This window comes from Ailuropoda melanoleuca, chromosome 6 (assembly GCF_002007445.2).
Source record: "Ailuropoda melanoleuca isolate Jingjing chromosome 6, ASM200744v2, whole genome shotgun sequence".
Taxonomy (NCBI): domain Eukaryota; kingdom Metazoa; phylum Chordata; class Mammalia; order Carnivora; family Ursidae; genus Ailuropoda; species Ailuropoda melanoleuca.
Genome location: NC_048223.1, coordinates 42,066,420 through 42,088,199, shown reverse-complemented (window position 1 = coordinate 42,088,199; position 21,780 = coordinate 42,066,420). Strand labels below are relative to the sequence as shown.

The window sequence follows — 21,780 nt, the reverse complement described above, 5'->3', positions numbered from 1 at the left end:
TTGTTGTTGTTGATTCTTTCAAATTTTCTACATAGACATCCATGTTGTCTCTGAATAAAAACAGCTTTATTTCTTCCATCCCAATCTGTATCCTTTGTGTTTCATTTACTTGTCTTATTGCATTAGCTAGGACTTCTTGTACAATGCTGAAAAGAAGAGGGAACATCTTTGCCTCATTCGTGACCTTAGTGGGAAATTTTGTAGTTCCTCTCAAGTAATGATGTTAGCTATAGGTTTCTTGTATATGTTCTTTATCAGGTTGAGGAAGCTCCCCTCTATACTTCCATAATATCATTTTTATGCCTAAAAAAATTAACATTAGTTGTTTAATATTATGTATACTTGGTTTCAAATTTTTCCAAATATCTTTTTATATTTAGTTGGTTCAACCAGAATCCAATTAAGGTTAGCCTAAAATTCTTTATTTTTTAAATTATTTTTTAATGTAGTGTATTCTTTACATTGACAATGATAAATGGATAAATATTTACCCCTTTTCAAAAGGGATAGATCCAGCATGTGGTGGTAAATGTTTAACTAGCTTTCTGGGTCAGGGTGGGGGGAGTTCTTATAGATTTTGCTGACTTCTGTGATGTCATTACCCTTACCATGCCTGATTTCAAGCTACCAATGTGATGCTATTGAACATGACATTTGAAGAGCTATGTACAATTGGCTTTCCTAAGCCAATGGGAGCTGGCTCTGGCACACCATTGGTTGAAGTGAGGGATTAAACTAGCAGGTAGAACCAGGGTGTGGCAGCTCATATGAAGCTGGAACTGGATAGACTAAGGTGCATGAGAGAAGTAGATGAAAGTAGGCCAGGCACAGATGAGGAGACTAACTGCATAGAAATGTGGATATACACAGGATTGGTACCCACATGTTTTGTAGGTTGAATCTTGGTGCAGCTCAGATACTCTTTTGTGATGCAAATAGCCTTCAAAGTCACAGCAACCTGCTCAAGAGGCTGGTGCCAAGGTTCTGTTGCACTATGATAACAGTGCAGACAGTTAGACCTAACTGTTTTCTGTGCTGTGAAGTGCTGCATGAAGCATGCCTGGGCTGACTTTGCCTCCAGAGGCTGAAATGAAATCAAAGAGACAGGATAAATGGAGGCTTTTCCTTCTCTTTGGTGTGGGCCTATGCGATATAAGCACATTTTCCATCAAGAATTAGTTGCTTAGAGAAGAAGGATCCAAGCGAATCTGGACCAGGTGTTCACTGTACTTAGTTCTAGACCCAAGAAAAACCATTTTCTGGGCACTGAGAAGAAGGAAAAGGGGAAGGCCAATTAATGGTCCTCTTTCTAATTGTTTCTGCTTGTCCCAGCGACTGGGCTTCATTTGACCCTTCAGGCTCCAATGGGCAATGGAAGCTTATTTCTGCAGAGCATTTTCTGATGGTCATGAGGGAAGTCACCCTGTGGGGAGTTTTAAAGATAGGTGACTTCCTCTATGAAGTCAAACCTTTACCTGCAGCAGTGTCTTTAGGAAGCCAACATAGGCAATAGAAAATAAGAAATTCAGCTACTCAATCTGGGAAGGGCAAACAGAAGGGATGTCACATAACCAGGAAGATGGATTTTTCACAGAGTTGACAGATGTTTTGGCAGAACTGTCCTGAGTGACTGGTTGCTTAGGCAATGTGCAGACACAGCTTTCTTCTAACTCAATAGGATGCCGATTATCTTTCTCTTTACCTGCTAGACTCTAGGAGAAATAAATCTGTATATTCAAAGAAGGTGCATACATTTCCTTTGTGAGTGAAATGAAATCAAGGGGATAATTTTAATAAATTATGAGTGCTCACTTATCCTGAAGGGGAGAAAAGAAAGGGTGATTCTCTTTCCAGAGCAGTCTCTTGATCTGTCCAATCTCTTAAAGAATAATTGAACCAGCAACAATCACTTCCATAAAGTATCTATTAATTATGCTGCTCTGTAAACAGTCTCTGCATTCAGACATGCTGACTGCTAAAAACGGATCATTACATCAACAAGAGTGTCGTTAGAGTTTTAACTACTCCCAGATTCAGGAGATCTAACCCTGAAAAATCAGGGCTGATGATTTATTTTCCCTTTCCTTACTGTGTCCCAAATCTCATCTCACATATTCTGAAGCCTTTGCTTTCCTCCAAATTCAAATCTTTTATCTTCTTTTGTGTTATCAGTCTCATAAGGTATCCCAAAATACACCATTTCTCTTAAATGATTCTTTTTTTTTTCTTGTTCAGCAAACTCCCAGATAGCTGGCAGAAAAGGCACCGTGAACCAAGCCTGATATAGTCCATTCAGGCCTGCATTTTCATCTTTCAAATGAGGAAGTTCGATTACGTGTCACTTAGGATTAGGTTCAGCGATAACAGAGACCAAAATAACAGTGGCTTAAATTAAATATGGGGTTGTTTCTCTCCCATATAATGAAGGCTGGTGGTAAAGAGTACAGTGTTGGCACAGTAACTCCATGATCATCAAGGACCTGGGCTCCTTCTATCTTGTTGCTCTGACATCCTCCAAACTTGACTTCCACCTTCTGGTCTAAGACAGCTGCTTTAGAGGAAGCCAGCATGTCCACGTTTGTTTATGCCATCAGTAAAAAAGGGTGCATTGCCTCTGACAGGACACCACCAGAAGTCATACTCAACAATTTCACTTACAAGCCATTGGATAAACACAAGGTCTGGGAAATGAGGTGTTTATTCTGAGAAGCCATTGGCCAGCTAAAAATTGGAGGCTTCTATTATTATGGAAGAACAGGAGAATAGATACTGGGAAGAGTTAGCTATCTCTACCACACATTAGATCTGTGACTTGAATTCCCGTCTTCAAAGCCCTAAGGTTTGGGTATGTTGTGCAGGGGCTACTGTAGGTTTGAGAAGGAGTGATGTATGGGTAAATTTGCCTAGGATCCCAGAAATTTTCTCAAAATCAGAGCATATGGATCCCCTGTTTTGAATTGTATTGGAACATTTCTGATGCAACAGAGCGGTCTGGACTGAGAGCCATGGGCAGCTGACTGGTAAGAATTCTCAGGGCCCCAGAGTAAGAGGTGTTTCAGGTAGTACCCTGAGTTGGCCAAGGTGAAATCTGATTCTGGAGCAGGGTGCTAATCTTGGACAAGGACACATTGAGCTGATGTTTAGACTGGTTTTCATCATTGACATCATGTAGCACTGACAGAAACAACAGCAGCTGACAGCTGGGCCCTGAAATTGAACTGATAAGATTCTGTCTTTTTCTCCCTGAATGGGTTGTGATCCAAGTGCTGGTTACAATAGAGTAGCGTTCTCGACCTTGACACAATTGACATTCTGGGCCAGATGGTTCTTTGTTGTGTATAGCTATAATGTGCATTGTGAGATGCTTAGCCGCATCCTTGGCCTCTGCTCAACAGACGCCAGTAGTATCCCTCCCATTGTGAGAACCAAAAATGCCTCCCGACATGGTCAGATGTCCCCGGAGGGCAAAATCACTCAGCGTCCAACCACTAGCCTAGGATCTAGGTAATGGTGCCCATTTTTGTATTCGCTCATGGTTGTGCAATTTGATACCCATCCTTTCAAAAATTAGATGGACTACATATCAAAGGCCTTAATATGTTCATGACTTTGATTTAATAATCCTATGTCTTGGCCTTTGCCCTAAGGGAAAATATTGCAAGAGGTTTTCTGTCTAGAGATGTTCATTGTAATACCATTTTCAAGAGAAAAGTTGGAAACGACCAAAAATATTTAAAAGTAAGGAAAGAATTGAGTAAACCGTGGTAGATCCATGCACCCACTGAAATGCATGTATGAGTTTATAATAACGTGGGAAAATACTTACGATAAGTGAGCACATATAAAAACCATGCAGAGAAAAAAGGAAGGAATTCACAGAAACGGTAGACTCTGGGCAGTGGGATTGGACCAATTTTTTTCCTCCTTCCATTTTCCTATAGTTTCAAAACTCAGTACGAATGGGGTTATAGCAAGCTACAGAACGAAACTTAAAAATAAATCCTGGTGCTCAAAGGAGAAAAGCTATGCTCACAGCACTCCTTGGGGAAGAGTGCCTGTCCGGGAGCATCCACAGACCCTTAAAAACACTCCTGGAAGCGCATGCTGCTCGCACAGAGGCTAAACCGTATGTCACGTCACCCTGCCCTCCAGCATTGAACCGAAAATCCCTGGTAAAGGCTCTGATTGGCTAGGTGGAAGGAACCCGAACCACCTATGAGAAAGCTTGACCCAAGGCACTGTCAAATAAGAGCCCTCAATATTGGATAGTGAAAAACAGGGCCAATCAGATCCTGTCTCAGGAAGCGTGCATAGAAACACTCCGAGGAATCTTCTCGGCCCAATCTTGAGAGATTAACAAGGAGGGTGTGGTCGGTAAGCAGCTGAGTCCTGAGCAGGGACAGCTTTTATTCTGGTTCCTCACCAGACAGGGAAGACGGCTTTCATGACTCCTTCACTTTCCTACGAGAAGGTTCTGCCACATGTGGAGAGCAAAGCAGGGTGGGACCTGTGTCTAACGAAGCTTGTCTCCCTTTGGGTGCGTGTAGTAGACGCTGTCAGGGCAGCTGGAACCCTTCTCCTTGCCCCTGATGGCTCTCTAGGACACCCCAGAGAAGAGTGGCACAAGGAACTTGTGTTAAGTTCCAGATTCCCAGCTCCTCCCCTAGATAATCTCATTTAATAGTCTTGGAAAGCGGGGCACTCAGGAATTTGCATGTAAGAGTTCCCAGGTAATTCTGATGCGTCATCCAGTTTGGGAACCATTGTTTTACCCACTCCTGGAAAAACTACACCCTGATGCTCTCCTTCTGAAGTAACCCTTAACAATATGGAGGGTCCTCAAAAACCGAACCTCTGTATGCCCATGTTCATAGCAGCGTTATTCCCAATAGCAGGAAGGTGGAAGCAGCCCATCTCTTCATCACAGATGAATGGGTAAAGAAACGAAGTATGGTGTAGCCACCCAGCAGAGTATCTTTGCTCAACCTTCAAAAGGAATGAAATTCTGACATGCGCTACATCAGGATGACCTTGAAGACCTTACGCCAAATGAAATAAGCCAAACACGAAAGGACAAATATTGTGTGATTCCACTTCCGTGTGGTTCCTAGAGAAGTCAAATTCATCCAGACAGAAAGTAGAATGGGGGTTGCCTAGGGGTGGGAGGAGTGGGAAGCTATTTAATGGGTACGGAGTCTCAGTTTGCGAAAATGAGAAAATTGTGGAGCTGTGGTGGTGATGGTTGTACAGCAAGGTGAATGTACTTAGTGCCGGGAAACTGTACAGTTAAAAATGGGTAACATGGTAAATTTTATGTTATGTATATTTCACCACACATACAAAACCCCAACAAATCAGCCAAGCAACCACCAATATAAACTATGCAATTCTTTCTAGCAATGAAATAAGCCACTTCAAAGAAGCTATAGCTGAGAAAATAGCCCTTTTGGGGTACAAAACACTGTCAGAGACAAAAATCTGTAGGAAAAAAAATTAGTACAAAACACGCTTCTTGTATCATATCAGGGTCCCTTATAAAATAAACAGAAACAGGAAAGCGGAGAAGAAAGTAAATCTGTTTAAAGGGGAAAAAAAAATCATTCCTGAAAGTTTATGAGCAGGTCTTTCTGGCTCTTGAACAATGTCTCTGAAACGTTGGAGTTTGAAGCTTTCAGAATAGTATAGCCTCCTGCCCCCACTCTGCGGATATGTTCATATGCCTTTGCTTTTTCTCTTGTAAACACAATCTGTCTTTGATGCTCAGGTAGATTCAGTGACTCTGGGGTCTTCTTGTGCTGGGTGTCCACAGAGAGCCCTGTTCCTTGCATCAGCAAGGAAACCCTTCTGGGTGCATGAGGACTTGCTATAGACAAAAGAGAGCTTGGTCAGTCGGGGACTGTGTGATATAAAGGGGTGTGTGGGGGGTGAGGGCTTATATGAACGTGAAAGACTACTATTCGGGTGGTAAGCTGCTAATCATTACTTTCACAGCTTTACATATAGCACGAGTGTTGTTGAGGTTAGGACTGGGTCTGTCCATGAATGAGTGAAAATCTAAAACAACGGTGGCTTAAACACCACTGAAGTTTATCTTTCAGTCCTGTAAATAAATCCGGAGCTGGGGCATCTGGGCTGCTGGTGTGGCTCGGGGAAGCTGATCCAGGCCCCTTCTGCCCTTATCACTGCCATCCTCGGTTCACGGCCCAGTATGATGATTTGACTGTTCAGCTTCAGCCATCTAGTTTCTGCTGTGGCCCAGGAGAAAGAGGAGGGGGTGCAGAGGCCCACTCCTCCCCCAAACACCAGACACGCATGACACTCCCATGTAAATGGAGTGTCCCACAGGCCAGAACATCCTCTCATGGCCACAGTGAGCTACAGGAGACGCTGGGCCACGCAAGCTTTATTCCAGGGAGCTGTTGCCCAGCTAAGAAGGGAGGGCTGATACTGGGGGAGATGATTAGCTGGCTTTGTTCCCAGGAAGACCAGAGGGTAGGACTCTTGGGTTCTTCTTCAGCCCTGTGCTGCACATCTCTGAGACTCGTCCAGGCCCTTGGACCTCAGTGTCTCATTTAATTCTTACAACTTCCCTGAGTTTTTTTATTTTCGATTTACAAAAAAAGGTACTAAGACCCCAAGAGTTTATGTCAGTTATCCAAAGCAGCTCCATAAACGGTGCCCCTGGTCTCCAAATTCTTCAGAAGCGGCTTTGTGTTGTCCCCAAACCCTCGCTCTGTAGCACCCAAAGGTGCTAAGTAGAGTCTGGCCCCGGGATGCCTGCATTGGTCTCTTGTGGGTGTCTCAGGTCTGGGCACCATCACCTCTAAACATATGTGTCTTCCTAACTCCTGAGTCTGCCATGCCAGAACCCAGGAGCCCATTGTGTGGAAAGCTGTGCACATCAGCCCTGCCTTTACCCAGGAAGCTCAGAACCCTCGGTTGGGTTGCTGCCTTGCTTGCTTTTTGAGCTCATGTGAGCATTCCAGGGTGGATTTACCATCCTAGATCCAGTTGCTGTACACGCTTTAATTGAGGACATGCAAGTGCTAAGAGGGGGAGGACACTTATTCCAGACCTCAGAAGGACAAAGGGAAAAAGGAGAGTCCATTCAGAGCTGGGCTCCCCCAGCACTGAGACATCTGTTGGTAGAAGGAAACACCTCGGAATGAGGAAGCCGGAAAAAAAAAAATCCCCCTTTGGCTGGCTCCATTCTCTCTTGATGTTTATATGGGTTCCTTCCATACTTTCAAAGACTGCTCTTGAGGGATTAGGAAATTATGTGTTTAAATCAATGAGGAATAACCCAAGAGGAGTAACTTTTAAGAAAGATGCCAGTGGCCTGGGTTTTGTTCCAGCCCAGGAGCTGCCCCTCCCCATCGCCTACTCTGGTCCACCCTGACCCATGAAAGGCTGCTTCTTAGGGTGCTGGCTGGGTGCGGCCTGGCAGTTCTAAGGCACACCGGCAGCCCTGCATTGCTGTGCGAGGACCACAGAGGCTTCTTTTCAACTCCATGGCAGGGTCATTCCATGCGAGTCTGGGGCTCAGTGTCTTAGCATCACATCTCCCTTGAAAGAGCACAGAGTTGGTTGCACATTCCTTTCACATACCTCTTTTCTTCCATGGATTAGACCTCCACGATCCTACCTTTTGGCCGCTACAGAGAATCCTCCTGAAGAGCTCTTAATTTCTGTTTTTAAGTAGCCTTTCAACAGCAAACAGAAAAGTAAATTCTTGTTTATTACAAAAGTTTAGAAAACAGAGATAACTAGAAGAAGGAAACAAAATGTGCTTCTTATTCTAATGCCCAGAGATTACGTGACCGACTGTTCATACGTCTTTCTAAACACCTGCATGTGCATGTGTGGATAAGAAGCTTTTGAGAAGCAAATGTGAGGTCAGACGACTTTGTAGCCAGCTTTCTGTCTTTCTATGACAATAAATACATTTCTGCAATATTGCTCCTACTGGCTGAAGATATTACATTGCACCATCATTTTTAAAAATCCCCTACTGTTGGGCAATAAGATTAATTCATTACTCTATTTTTGAAAAAAAAATTGTTATTTTTATGTTTATTTTTAATATAAATAAGATCTTAGGGCACATCCTTGATTATTTCCTTAGAATAAATTCCTAGAAGTGGAGTACTGTGCAACTTTAAGGCTTTTTTTTATATATGTGGTCAAATTTATCTGGAGAAAAGTGGTAATAGTTTACACTCATTTACCATGTATGAGAGGATTCCCCGTGTTCTGGTTCATACTAGACACTGTCTTTTTCTTTTTTCTTTTTCTAACATTTTTTTAAATTAAAAAAAAAAGATTTTCAAGTAGGCTCCACACCCAGCATTGGAGACCGAAACCGGGCTTGACCTCACAACCCTGAGATCAAGACCTGAGCTAACATCAAGAGTTGAAAGTTAAACCAACTGAGCTATCCAGGGGCCATGACACTGTGCTTTTCTTTAAAGTTCTGAAAAGTCAGTAACATTCCGTAGTCTTTTGGAAAAGAACCACAATTGCAGATCTATCCTATACAGAAAGTTTTCCTTCCACAGCAACTCCATCTGAGAACTCAGGACCAAAACCTGCCCAAAAAGGAGACAAATTAGACCCAAAGTCAAGTATATCTGTATCTCAAAACACTCTCATTTCCATCAGCTTCTGAACACACATCTGACCAATCCACTCTCTGTTATTTGTGACCTAGGCTGGATTCAACGCTGACCTAGATAGAGAATACTTTGGATCTCATTATCAGCCCTCCAAACCATCTGGTCCTGGCTAAACAGGTTAGCCACGCAGTTGGAATCTTCCTCATGCAACCAGTTTTCTGCTTGCCAGTTTTCTAATAAAAAATATTTCCTTGCTCTCTACACAAAAATAGGGGGTATGGATATCTTTTGTATATTTTTACCTGATAGCCAAGTTGCTTATTTTTCAAACCTTGGCAACCCTGCAGATTTTGTCGCAGCTCCCCCCAGGAGAGAGTGGAAAGTGAGGAGAAGGAATGGATTCCTGTAGTCACGAGGACTTGGGCTGGGGGAGTTGCCTCTGCATGTTATCTCACTCATGTTAATATTTAAAATATTTGTGCTTGGGGGGAAATGCCAGTTATTTTCAAAACCGAGATTCTGTTCTTCACTACAAAGCATTTTTTCAAATTCCTAGAATTAAAGCAGATTGCTCTTCCAAGCTCACGAGCTATTTTTATCTATAGCAATATGGAGCACACACACACCTGTTTGCACGAACACCTACCTGCATGGACACTTGGGTTCATTATGTTGAAGGTAGAGCTAAGAGACAGGAAGCTCGGTGTTTTACCACCATAATGGAAATGTATTGCTGGGACACAAAAGACTGTCTTCCTTCATAGGTACTCATTTTCTCAAATAATACTTTGGGGTCTTAAAATCAGTCATGTGGGGAAAAAAAGACCTAGTTTTAGAACCTTCTATTGTTAATTGTGTTGTGTTGTTATGGTCTCTATTTAATCATGCAAAACATCCTTACTGAGAGCGTACTGTGGGCAAAGCCCTCTGCTGGGTGCCGTGGAAGCCATCAAGACAGAATCCCTAGTCCAGCTCTGTCACTGACCAGCTGTCACGAAGGTGTCCCTTCCCTTCACACAGTCTCAGTTTATGCACCTTTAAAGCAAGGCACCTGGACTTATTGCCCACGGGGTCAAATCTGAATCCAAACAAGGCTCATGCATTTCTTTTGACAGTTCCTATCTCTTGGGACTTTTTTTTTTTTTAAGATTTCTTTTGTTTATTTGAGAGAGAGAGAGTGAACACAAGCAGGGGAGGGGCAGAGGGAGAAAGAGACTCCCTAGGGAGCAGATAGCCCAACGTGGGGCTCAATCCCAGGACCCTGGGATCGTGACCTGAGCCGAAGGCAGATGCTTAACCAACTGAGCCACCCAGGCACCCCTCTTGGGTCTTATTTATTCTTTAACAATTTCCACTCTTTTCTTCCCTTTTCCATGCTATTGATTTGTTGAGGATACCAGGTCATTTATCTTGCAGAATATCCCACATTCGTTTTGTGCTGATTGTGTCTTTATAGTGTTGCTTAATTTCTTCTTCAATCCCTATAGTTTGTGTAAACTGTAAGAGATCCAGAGGCTTGATTAGTTTCAGGGTCTATTTTTTAAGGCAAGGATGTGTCCAAGTTGGTGCTGTGTATTTTACATTGCATTGCCTTAGGAAGCTCTTAAGGCCTGGTTATCCTATTTATAGTGGTAGATCAGGGGGCCCAAGTGGTTAAGTAAGTAGACCACCTTGACAAGAGGCAGAGGGGATGTGCTTTGGACCTTCTCAATCTGACCTCCAAATCTATACTTTTAACCACTACCCCATCCTGCAGGAAGGACAGGTGCTCCATTTTCATACCTTGTTCTCTTCCTGAAGTCCCTGTGCCCAGCACCCACCCTTTCTCAGTACCAAATGCTGTGCGTCTGCTTATATAAACTAGGGAGGAAGACAGGTGCAATGCTTTCAAATATCAAGAGGGCGTGGCATATGGCTCCTTCTCTTCTCTCCTGGCTGTGATGGAAGTCTTGAGAGGTGGGGAGGGTCTGGGGAGGGTCTAGCATCTGACAAGAGTTTTCCCTGGCCCCTGCATTTCCCTTTGGCCCTAAAACCTTCAGGCTCTAACTGTGAGTGTGTTGCATGTCAAAGGGATTGAGGACTATAATAAAATGTGAACACATTTTCAGGCTTCATGCAGTCTTTATTGTGAACTTCCCATCTCCTTGTCTTGCCTCCCTTTCACACCCTCTTTGGCCATGACTTTTCGCATGTGGTGAGATGGGGTTTCCATTGACCTCATCCATCTTGTCCCTTCCTCAAGGGACAGGGGACTTTTAGTACAATCCCACATTGAGATTGCACTGCCAAAGGTGGCTGAGGCAGCAAGAGAAAAGTGGGTGAGTATCACAGGTTCTGCCCTCTGAAGTCTCTGAAAACCCCAGAACTGAGGGTCTACCACCACCCTGGAGGTAGGGAGAGAGCTGCACAAGAGAACTGCTAGTCAGGTTCTGGGCTCCCTAAGTCCGGGGAGCTGAGGAATGGAGAAGGCAGAGAAACAAGAAAAGTTAGAAAGGCCATCTGATGGAACATAGAGGAATTGATCACACCTGCCTCTGACCCATGGGATTCTCCTCAATTCACCCAAGTTGAAAGTGTGTTCTTTCTGTCCAAGGGCGATCGGTGCTGCAGGCCTCCTAGCTGTGAAAGAGGGAGCAGTTGGGACATTTGTTCTTGCCTTTTGTGGTGGCTGTTATCTTCTGTGCCCTCCTCTCCTTCATTTGCAAGAATATTTGCAGAGGTTCTGGCAATTTGCAAGGCCAGGGGCCCTCGCAGTGCCTTCAGGAGGGGGAAGCAGGGGCAGCACTCACAGTCTGTTGCTTGAGGTTCCCCCACAATTAGGTGGCTGAGCTGGGGATTGAACCCGTGTCCCTGGATTGCTGAGTGTCTTCCCCTATGATGCCCTCCCTCTACACAACCTTCACATCAGAGAAGCAAGAGGGGCTTGGGTGTCACTTTCTTCAGGGTCCAGTGACTCTTCTTCCCAAGCACTTAGTTGAGAATGCCAGTCACATTTGCTCTGGCTGTGGTCAGTATCCTGTGGGAAAGGGTCAGCTGGCTGTTCAGAGTGGGAAAGAATTTTTTGTGAGGCCTCCCTTTTCTGCTCTAATTAATAAAGGCATTTGTACTGACCAGTGGGGCCTCCTAGGTACACGTTCCTTGTTGCTGTTATGGTTGTTGATGTGGTTGGTGTTTTGGCCTTTTAAATTTAAAAATCATATTTTCTGCAATTCCAGGAGTCACATGTGCTCATTTCGAGAATATTAGAAAAATAGAGAAAAGCATAAAGAAAAGAAGAAACCTTCTCCAGTCTCCCACTGCGCTGAGTCAAACGAGGCTTTGGTGGGTTTCCTTCTGTCTTCCTGCCGCCTATGCCCCCCAGGTCCTTGCCCCACACTGCTCTGTGTCTGGCACCATGTTGGCAGGCCCTGTGCCCTCTCCTAGGGCTGGCTTCAGCTACATGGGGGGCCTGCCAGAAGGAAAGAGAGTGAGGTTGAGGAATTTATGCCCCTGGAGCTCTCTCTGCAAGATCACCTCTGCTGAAGGCCACTGCTCCTCTCAAGACCCAGGGGCCTAACGAGACACCCTCTCCCCACAAATGCTGTTAACTACCCCAATCTCCTTCCTTTCGGCTAGAGAGTGGTGAGGCCCCAGCCACTCTACCACTGGTTGTGGCCCCACACCCACCCCTCCCCAGGTCATCCTGCTATGAATGTGCCATCTGCTTTTCTGTTGGGAATCTGATTGATTTACCTTCTGACTCGTTGACATTTTGGGCCTTTCCCTTGAAATTCTCATTGCTGTGACATTTTCTAAGGTTTCCAAAGCATGCATGAAGTGCCTGGAATAAACTTGGGGGTCCTCAGGAGGGAAGACATTTAATTTCCTGACTGTTGCCTGGTACCCGCCCCCCCCACGGCCCTGGCACAGAGTAGGATTAGGCCTACGTCCATGTGTTGTGATGGGAGGGATTCCACACCCCCACCCTCTCCCAAACACCCCCAACCCCTGCTGCCCCTACACTTCCATGAAAGTCATTCCTTCGGTCTCCAGGATTTTCTCCATAAGGTCCCAGTGGGAGAGGAGGAATGACTGGTGCTCACACCGAGGCCTCGGCATGTAATGCCACCTCAGGCCCCCACTCGCTGTCTGGCTGAGCCTTCTTGCCCCTCTTGTCGTAGTTTGGATGAGGCCTCCTCCATGAAGCCTCTGAGCTCTCCACCCAGCTAGGGGCCCCTCCTCATGTCTCGTACTAAGATGTCTTGTACCTCTCCTGAGGCTGTGAGGCCTGTGAGGGCGGGAACTGTGTCCTGCTCGCCCTTCTCCTGGCACCTGCCATAACACTCGGCACATGATACACACTCCATATAAATAGGTTGGATGTTGCATGTTTGGGATATGCTCCAGAATCAAGTTTCTTTACTGAATCCATTTTGAAAGGACTGTTCCCAGTGGGAAGAAACTTGATTTGAACCAACCAGGCACTTCTTCCTTGAATATTGTATGCATGACAATCCACTCCCCGACCCCCCGACTCCCACAGGCACTGATGTGATAGGCCTCTAGACAGGTGAGTTTGTTGAAGGTGGAGGTGGGCCTTTGTCAGGAACTCTTGTGGGGTTGTTGACCCAGGAGGAAGCAGAGGAGCCAGGGAGCCAGGGAAAAACCATTCTATTGTTTTCCCGAGAGCCAGGTATATTTAAAAAGGTCACTGCTGCTGACAGTCATAGGAAGATAAGCCTCAGAGGCAAATTCAGTTTCCTGGGGTCACTTCTGAATTTATCTACCTTATTTAACATTTCCTTTTAATGTGAGGTCAGGGGAGCTCTGTGAAAATTTTTAAATTTTCTGTGAAATATTTAAAACCTCTCTTTTTGAGGAAAATACTCTCTATGTGCATAAGGCCACACTGAAAGGTTTACAAGAAACAAATATAGTGGTGACTTCTAGGGTGTGGGGTGGAGGGTCCATGTAGACTGGGAAGCAGTGGGAACGAAATGTCTCAATTATGCCTTCAATATGGTGTTGACTTTTGAGTCACAGGAATTTATAATCTATTTTAAAAATTAAATTACATTTAAAAAGCCTTCCTGGAGAGAAGCAATAACCTTCAGACATTTTTTGACTCCAAGCCACTTAGGTGGGGTGATAGGCTTCCTATTCTCCCCTGTGCACCTATTTTCCCCTTTTATACTTTCCAATGGAAAAAAAAGATGTGACTTGTTTGCAACAGTGTCACTGTACAAATTGTCACTGTACAAGTAGCTTGCTTTTTAGGGAGAGGAGTGGCATTACATCAACGCTTGCTTTTGCAAGTAGGGGCATCAATGATTCCTATCTGAACCACAATGTAGGCATAGCTTGCAATCTAGTTATTAGACAATTACGGGCCCCAACTACCAATGGGATGGATATGGAATCCTGAACCCTGGAGAGAAGATCAGATAATCTGTAACCAACTGCAGTGCATGGATAACAGTAGCAACAACTGCTGAAAGCGATAACAGAGCCTGCTTCCTCCTCAGTGTGGGCATTCTGGCCACGCACGGTGATGCATGCGAAGCAGGGGCTTTGCAAGTTGCCACATGTGGCATGGATGACAGAACCTTGGATAGAATGCAGAGTGAAAATATTCTAGTCACACACTAATTTTGGTTTGCAAATTCCAAATTCAGTCATCCTTTGTCATTCACTTAATAAGTTACTGGTAATAAGCGACGAGTTCTTCATAAACGACAGTTGAAGGATTGTGTGGCATTCACTCAGAGAAGCAGAAGTAAGGACTCACATGTTTGGAGAGCAATTTGCATCCATCAGAGAGTTCATGCATCCCACTGGTGGCCTTCCAGCCCAGTTTGAAATGACTATGTTGGAATTTCTATATTGCCAAAGTCATAAAGAATTTGGACTCTGATGGAAAGAATCACTCATCCAAATCATGCTTTTTCCCAGGGGGAAGTAGCCCTTTGAATGAGGAAGGCCTCTGACATGTCAGTTTTGGCATTTGGAACAACTTTTCTAGAAGGAACTTGCTATGTGAGCTAGCTGCAAACACTCGGGAAAACCTTTTCACCAGCAGGTTATAAGGTAAGTATTGAATAGCTCCACCTCTTCCTTACACTGAACCACAGCTAAGCTTCCCAAGGCAAGGGTGGTAGAGTTTTTGAAGCAATGGTTTTAGACTCCCTTGTTTCACTATGCTCTGGTCCTCTTGCCCTCTAGAACCCTCTAGGATCTTCCCAGCATCTGCCTTGATTGTCCTGTCTCTCAGGTCTAACTCTACACTTGTCCTTTGGTCTTAGGGACACTCTTTGGCTTCTCCAGCTTTGACCATCTTATGCTATCATTTGTCACTGACGCCCACTTCCTACATCTGTCTACCCAACCCATCTCCAGTTCCACTTCTAGTTCCAATGGCCAGAGGGGAGGTGGGGTGTACTAAAATGAAACCTTCAAGGCTCTTGAATCCAAACACCTCTGCTCCCTGGCCTGCCATAATCAACCATCACATATGCTTAGGGACAAGTCTATGTTCAGCCATGTGATATGGATCTGTACTTTCTAGGAATTGAGAGTATGTGTGCATTTAGCATTGATAGTCAACTGGTTAAACACTGAATTATTTGCCTTGTCACATGGCACAGCCATTGTCCCACTGCCCTGACCACCTAGACTCCTTCTCTGGAACTCCCTGGACCTTCCTCTAATCCTGCAGCTTCAGGAGCACTGCCTGGCCAACAGGGGGTGGAAGTGGGCATAGGGCCCTGGTTGGGTACCCTGGCCAACATCTATTTTGATTGGTCAATGCCTGAGCATACTAGTTGCTATATAGCTTAAATATGCACCCCGTGCAAGTGAGCCATGGGCAGGATTTCCAAATTAAAAAATGAGAAAAAAAAAGAGTCAAGTGGCTGTTGTGTCAGGTACTCCCAGCCAGCAGCCTCTTCTCTTTAAGGCTGCCCCAGAGGTGTGAGGGTTTGTTTGCATCAAGCAGATGGTTTAGTAAATATTGCTTTTGCCAAATCCCCAGAGGCTCTCAAATGTTAGGTGCTAATAAAGCCCATGTTATTATTAGGCATGTGGTCTATGTAGGTCATTGCCAACCACTGGCATGATGCAGAACAAAGAAAAGCAAAGAAAATGAGCTAAGCCCAGATAGAAGGTATCCTGATGGGGAATGGCAACCCCTTCTCCAAACAGGAAACATGCTTGAAATCTCTTTGTCTTCAGAAGGACCCGATTTCCTCATCTGTAAAATGAGTGTCATCTGAATAAGCCCTTTTGCTAGTGTCTTGGGAGTTTGGACAAAAAATAGGCCTCTGCAGTAGAGAGTGGGGGAACCCATGGGGGAATAGTACTGGGAGATGCGGCCTCATCCTGTAGCTGTACACTTGCAGTGGCGGCCACGGCGGAGCAGTGTTTGGCTTTCGTTTTACCTCGTGGCCCCAGAGAGGGAGCGTGGCCCTGAGCGCAAGCAGGAAATAGCTCCAGGAACCTGAGCTCTGGACTGAAGGAAACAGCAGACGTGTGCATCTGATTCTGCTTGGACACAGGCTTTTTTCAGATGCTTGCAGGAAGATGACTTGTGTCAAGCTCTCAACCGTTTGGACAAAGTTCAGGATTGTTCTTGAGGGAGACCTCTTCCTGAGCAATAAGGAACACACGCGTTTCCCAAGCATCCTGTTGGGTGGTGACGTGCCCTTCCTTCCCAAGGTGCTTAGAGCTGGACGAGTGTCCGTGCAGGCAGGAGAGGCAGCTGGGTGGTCTGGCGCTGGGGGAGGGTGCTGGGATTGGGGGTATCTGGGAATATTGTTGGATCCTGGATTGAATAGGATGTTCCCAGGGCTAAAGGAAGAGGGAGAACAGAAGGAGGCAGTGAATCTGCCTGTGCTGATAACAACTCTGGTGGAGGTTTCCAGGCTGGGGCATCTCATCTGAACCTGGCAAAGGATGGGAAACAGTCAAGAGAAGGGCAGAAGGAGCTGAACTCAGGCTGTGCTGCAGGGAGAGAGCAGGTTGCAGGGTTTACATGATAGCGGAGCCCAGAGTGAGCCTGGAGCATGCTCCTGGTTTTTTTTTTGGTTTTTTTTTTTAATATGAGTGTAGTTGACACACAATGTTGCATGAGTTTCAGGTGTACAACTTAGTGATTTGACAAGTTTATACATGATACTACGTTCACACAAGTATAGCTACCATCTGTCCCATTACATCCCATTACAATATCACTGACTGCATTCCTTATGCTTGGCTTTTTATAACTGTGATTTACTCTGTAACTGGAGGCTTATATCTCCCTCTCCCTTTCACCCATTTTGCTCAACTGCCCCCCACTCAGCCATCAGTTTGTTCTCTGCATTTATAGTTCAGATTTTGCTTTTTGTTTATCCATTTTTCTTTTAGATTCCACTTAAGAGTGAAATCATATAGTATTTGTCTTTCTCAGCCTGACTTATTTCACTTAACATAACACCCTCTAGGTCCATTCACATTATCTCAAATGGCAGAAGCGCATCCTTTTTTATGGCTGCATAATATTCCTGTGTGTGTGTGTGTGTGTGTGTGTGTGTGTGTGTGTGTGTGTGTGACATTTTCCTTATCCATCTGTCTATTGATGAACACCTGAGCTGCTTCTATGTCTTGGCTATTGTTAAAACGCTGTAGTAAACATAGGGGTGTGTGTATCTTTTTGAGACAGTGTTTTCCTGGGTAAATACCCAAGAGTGGAATTACTGGATTGTATGGTATTACTATTTATATTTTTATATCTCCATACTATTTTCCACAGTGGCTGCAACAATTTACATTCCTACCAACAGTGCACAAGGGTTCCTTTTTCTCCACAACCTCCCCAACCCTTGTTGTTTCCTTCCGTGGTTTTATTATTTTTTTTTAAAGAAAAACAAAACTCAGCTAGTGTGTGCTCTTCTTGTTCCATAGAACATGTAAGGCGGACTCACACCTTTAGTTTTATGTATTAGCAGCCCTAGCAGCACTTACTTGGTGCCAGGCACTCTTCCAGAGTTTAGACCCCAGGACAAGCAGAGCTACTGTAATTATTCCCATCTTACAATGAAGAAACCAAGGCACAGAAGGGTGAAGTGGCTTATCCAAGGTGAGGACAGACGGGATTGGACCCAAGGCAAACTGGCTTCCAAGTGTGTGCATATGGCCCTTGATTTTTTAAAAATAGACTTTATTTTTTAGAACCGTTTTAGGTTTACAGAAAACTTAAGATAATACAGAAGGTTCCAGTACATTCCATACCCTATTTCCAGTATTTATAAACATCTTACATTAGCTGGTTCATTTGTTGGAATTAATGAACTAATGTATTTTTTAAAGATTTTATTTATTTGTTTGTTTAGAAAGTGGAGGGAGGGACAGAGGGAGAGAGAGAATCCCAAGCAGACCCTGTGTTGAGCGAGGAGCCCCATGCGGGGCTCATTAATGAACTAATATTGATACATTATTAACAAAAGTCCATAGTTTATTTGGATTTCCTTGGTTTTCACCTAATGTCTCTTTCTGTTCCAGGATCCCATCCAGGACGCCACATTACATTTTGTCCCCAGGCCTCCTTAGGATCCTCCCTACTGTGGCAGTTTCTCTGACTTCCTTGTTGTCGATGGCTGTGATGGTTCTGAGCAGTGCCGGTCAAGTGTTGGGGGAAGTATCCGATGATTTTTCTCACAATTAGACTAAAGCTCAACCCTCGCTTTTGATGGTGACAGGGAGCTCTTGCAAGGCAGGTGTAAAGCCAACAGGGACATCTTCGTTGCTTCCACCATTATTTGGCAGAATTCTATACTAGGTCAAATTTTTCTCTTACATCTTTGCTTCTTTTCAGAAGGAAAAGGAGACTCCTGTTTTGTGGTTGTGCTGAGTCATGTGGTTCCAATGAAAAGGAGTCATCTTAACCCAGGCTCCCTGCTGGTGAGGGGGCCTATGCTGGGCCCCATATTTCAGGGTCACAGATTGTTTTTGGGTCCTTCAGCCCTCCTGCCTGGCCTTGTTAGTCACTTTTAAGACGGGGACCCTGAAGCCCAGGTCCCGTGCATGGCCGGCTGCTTCCCAGCTCCCAGTGCTAGGCTCTGTCTCTGCAACTATCCGTCTCTGCTCTCTCTGTGGAGGCCTCTCCTCAGCCCTGATCACGCACATCTGCAGAAGCTTCCTCTGGTGCTATCCTTGTAGGTGGACCCCCATCCCAGGCAATAGACCACACCATCGGATGGATCCTTCCAGGCCAGCCTGGGGACACATTCATTTGATCTTCCCAGGGAGGACTCCAGTCCTAAAGGTGTTTACACACCAGAGAAGTGCTTGAGATGCGGTCTTGAGATGATAAAAATACACACAACCTTTTAAAACCATGGCAACACAAGAGGCAGGAATGCTGCCAATTAAAAAGCATTTAAAATATGGCTCCAGGCTGCAGGTTTGGAAATAAAGTAGATGAGGGAAACGGATGGCATAGAGTCCTGCCTTCATGCTCGCCTGCACTGTGGCCCAGGTGAGAGCCCCATCGAGCTCCAAGCCCAGCCCCCTATAAATATCGCTCATGAGTGAAGAAGGGGTTAGTATAGGCACAGCCCCTACTTCCAATCCCTCCTCTCCTTCGGTCTGGATGGGCAGGGGGCTAACAGCTTCCCAACTGTTCTAGTACCATGTTGAGTCACTGATCTCAATTCTCCACCTTTGGCTGTACCCACACCCTTAGCCGTGTGATTTTGCAGATCTCCCTACAGTTTTCAGAAGGGAACACTTCTCTGTCCTGAGACTTTGGGCTTGGCCAGGGATCTTAGCAGAGTGACGCATACAGCGGTTTGAAATGTGCTGGTATGATTGGGTGTGACCTCTTGTGCCTCTGCCATTGCCAGGAGAAGAACATGCCCCAGCTAGCTTGCTGGTTCCTGGAGGATGAGAGACATGTGGCACAGACCTGGACCCAGACGGCAGCCTGGAACCCAAGCCTGCTGATGCCTGCCAACATCAGCCGGAACGCCGCTGACCTGCAGTATGTGACTAGAGGCTCAGGGGTCTGCTGCCGAGGCTTGCAGTCATTTGGTACCAGCAATAGCTGGTAGATAAACAAGTCCCCCTCCTGCGCCTCTTGGACACCTAACACAGGAGGAAGATTTCTGGGAAGAGGAGGCATCATGGGAAACCCTGTCCCAGGAGACCATTCCTTCCTCATGTGAGTCTCAATAGTGATGTCACAGTCACTGTGACTCACCTCTCCCAGAAAGCATTAGTGTGTTAGTAATAACAGTAATTAGCATTCACCTGGAGTTGTACAAGCAGGAGGTAATGGTGACATAGAACTGTCTCATGAGGTGGAAAGACCAGGATTATCATGTCCATTTTGCAAAGAGAAAATAAAAAACAGACAAGGTGGGTGACTCACCAGGACTGACCAGGAGGCAACTGTCTGGAGGAACAATGAGATAAGGAGTTCCTTATACCCAGGGGGAAATCACATGTATGTTTTAATTTTTATAACCTTTTCATTATAAAAGGAATACATGCCAATTGTAGAAAACTGGGAAAATAGAGAAAGCATAAAAAATTAAAGTTCCCATTCTACCTAATAGTATTTTGGTTTATTCTCTTGTTATTTTTATTTATTTTTAAAGATTTTATTTTTTTATTTAACAGAGAGAGAGAGACAACAAGCAGGGGGAGCAGCAGGCAGAGGCAGAGGGAGAAGCAGGCTCCTAGCTGAGCAGGGAGCTCGATGTGGGGCTTGATCCCAGGACCCTGGGATCATGAATGACCTGAGCTGAAGGTGGAGGCTTAACCGACTGAGCCACCCAGGAGCCCCCATCTCTATGTTATTTTTAATGCATATATGTTTATCATATGTATTTTATAAGTTAAAATCTTACTGTATATATAAGAGCATTTCCTGCAGCATTCAAAATTCTTTTCAAAAACAGTTTTTAATGCATAGTACTATGTTCTGTGGACTTATTCTAATTTGTTAAGCATTCCTTCTTATTGCAAATGTCACTTGTTTCTGATTTTTTTGTCATTAAAAACAATGTTTTGGTGAACATCTTGGCTGTTAGAGGAGATAATTTATGTATTTGATGCGCAGAGCATGGTATAAGCATAATAAATAGTAGCTCATATAAATATTTGTCTAAATCCCCAATTACTTGCTTAGAATAAACTGTTGAATCATTTAGTTCTGATGCACACTGTCAAATTGCTTTCCAGAGGGATGTACCAGGTGCTATTACTAATGATGGTGCTATAGGTTTCCATCTCACAGGCCCCACACTGTTTCCTTTACAACAAAGCATTGCTATAATTTGACAGGTGAAAAATAGTAGTTCATTGTTACATTCTTTATTACTACTGAGGCTAAAAATTCTCACATAATTATCAACCATCAGTTGGTAATGAGGGGGATTTGGGTCAGGGCCTGGCAGAATAAATAGTTTCAAATGAATGAATTATCCAAGGTGGGCCATTCTGTGGGTATGAGTGGAATCACTAGGGCTGTATGTGAAGGCCTGGAGTTGTTGAATTGTTGCTTATATAAACAGGGATTTATTCCGAGTCTTTCGTTATTCAATTGAAAGTACTTTGAAATGGACAGAATCCTGTGGTAGAAGGGAGATCTGAGAGTGTCTGTTGGGGTGATTGTACCGAGAAGCAGGTGCTCAGCTTTGGAGCTGGCCAACCACCAACGAGAACCCCAATCAGGAAAAGGAGCCCCTGGTCAGCAACCAGGGGGCTGGGGCGGCCAGTGGTGCCCTTACTCCCCCAGTCTCCCGGCTCAAAGCCTAAGCACACGCTCGAGGCAATGGGGTGCATTGAGGCTCTGCAGTCAGTTCTGCTCCCCAGGAGAAGGCAGGGATGTGGGCTGGAGCTTTCCCATCTGACTGCATCATGATTTGACTCAGCCACCAGACTGGGTGAACTGGGTTAACCCTCGCCAACCTCCCATGTTTCCTTCCTCCTGGTTGGGCTGAGACCCGCTCCTCCTTCCTTCCCTATATCTCCTTCACCCTAAGCCACAGCACTCTTGTAATGTTTACTGCCCTGCATTGTAATGTTTCACTTACAATCACACTCCTCTCCTTGATTGAAGCTACTTGAGGGTCTTACCATCTTTGTATCTTCAGCAGCTGAGCATGAGAATGAGTAATGAATACACAGCCACAGAGCCTCCAGA

The 21,780-nt window shown here is 44.9% G+C and overlaps 1 long non-coding RNA gene across 1 annotated transcript; it reads left to right on the top strand.

Annotated features, from left to right (window-relative positions):
- The first annotated feature begins 11,842 nt into the window (after positions 1–11,842).
- Positions 11,843–20,300, top strand: LOC117802579. Its single transcript, XR_004625941.1, has 4 exons — positions 11,843–11,936; positions 14,547–14,681; positions 18,132–19,791; positions 20,253–20,300. It is a non-coding gene; the product is annotated as an uncharacterized LOC117802579 (long non-coding RNA).
- The last annotated feature ends 1,480 nt before the right edge of the window (positions 20,301–21,780 follow it).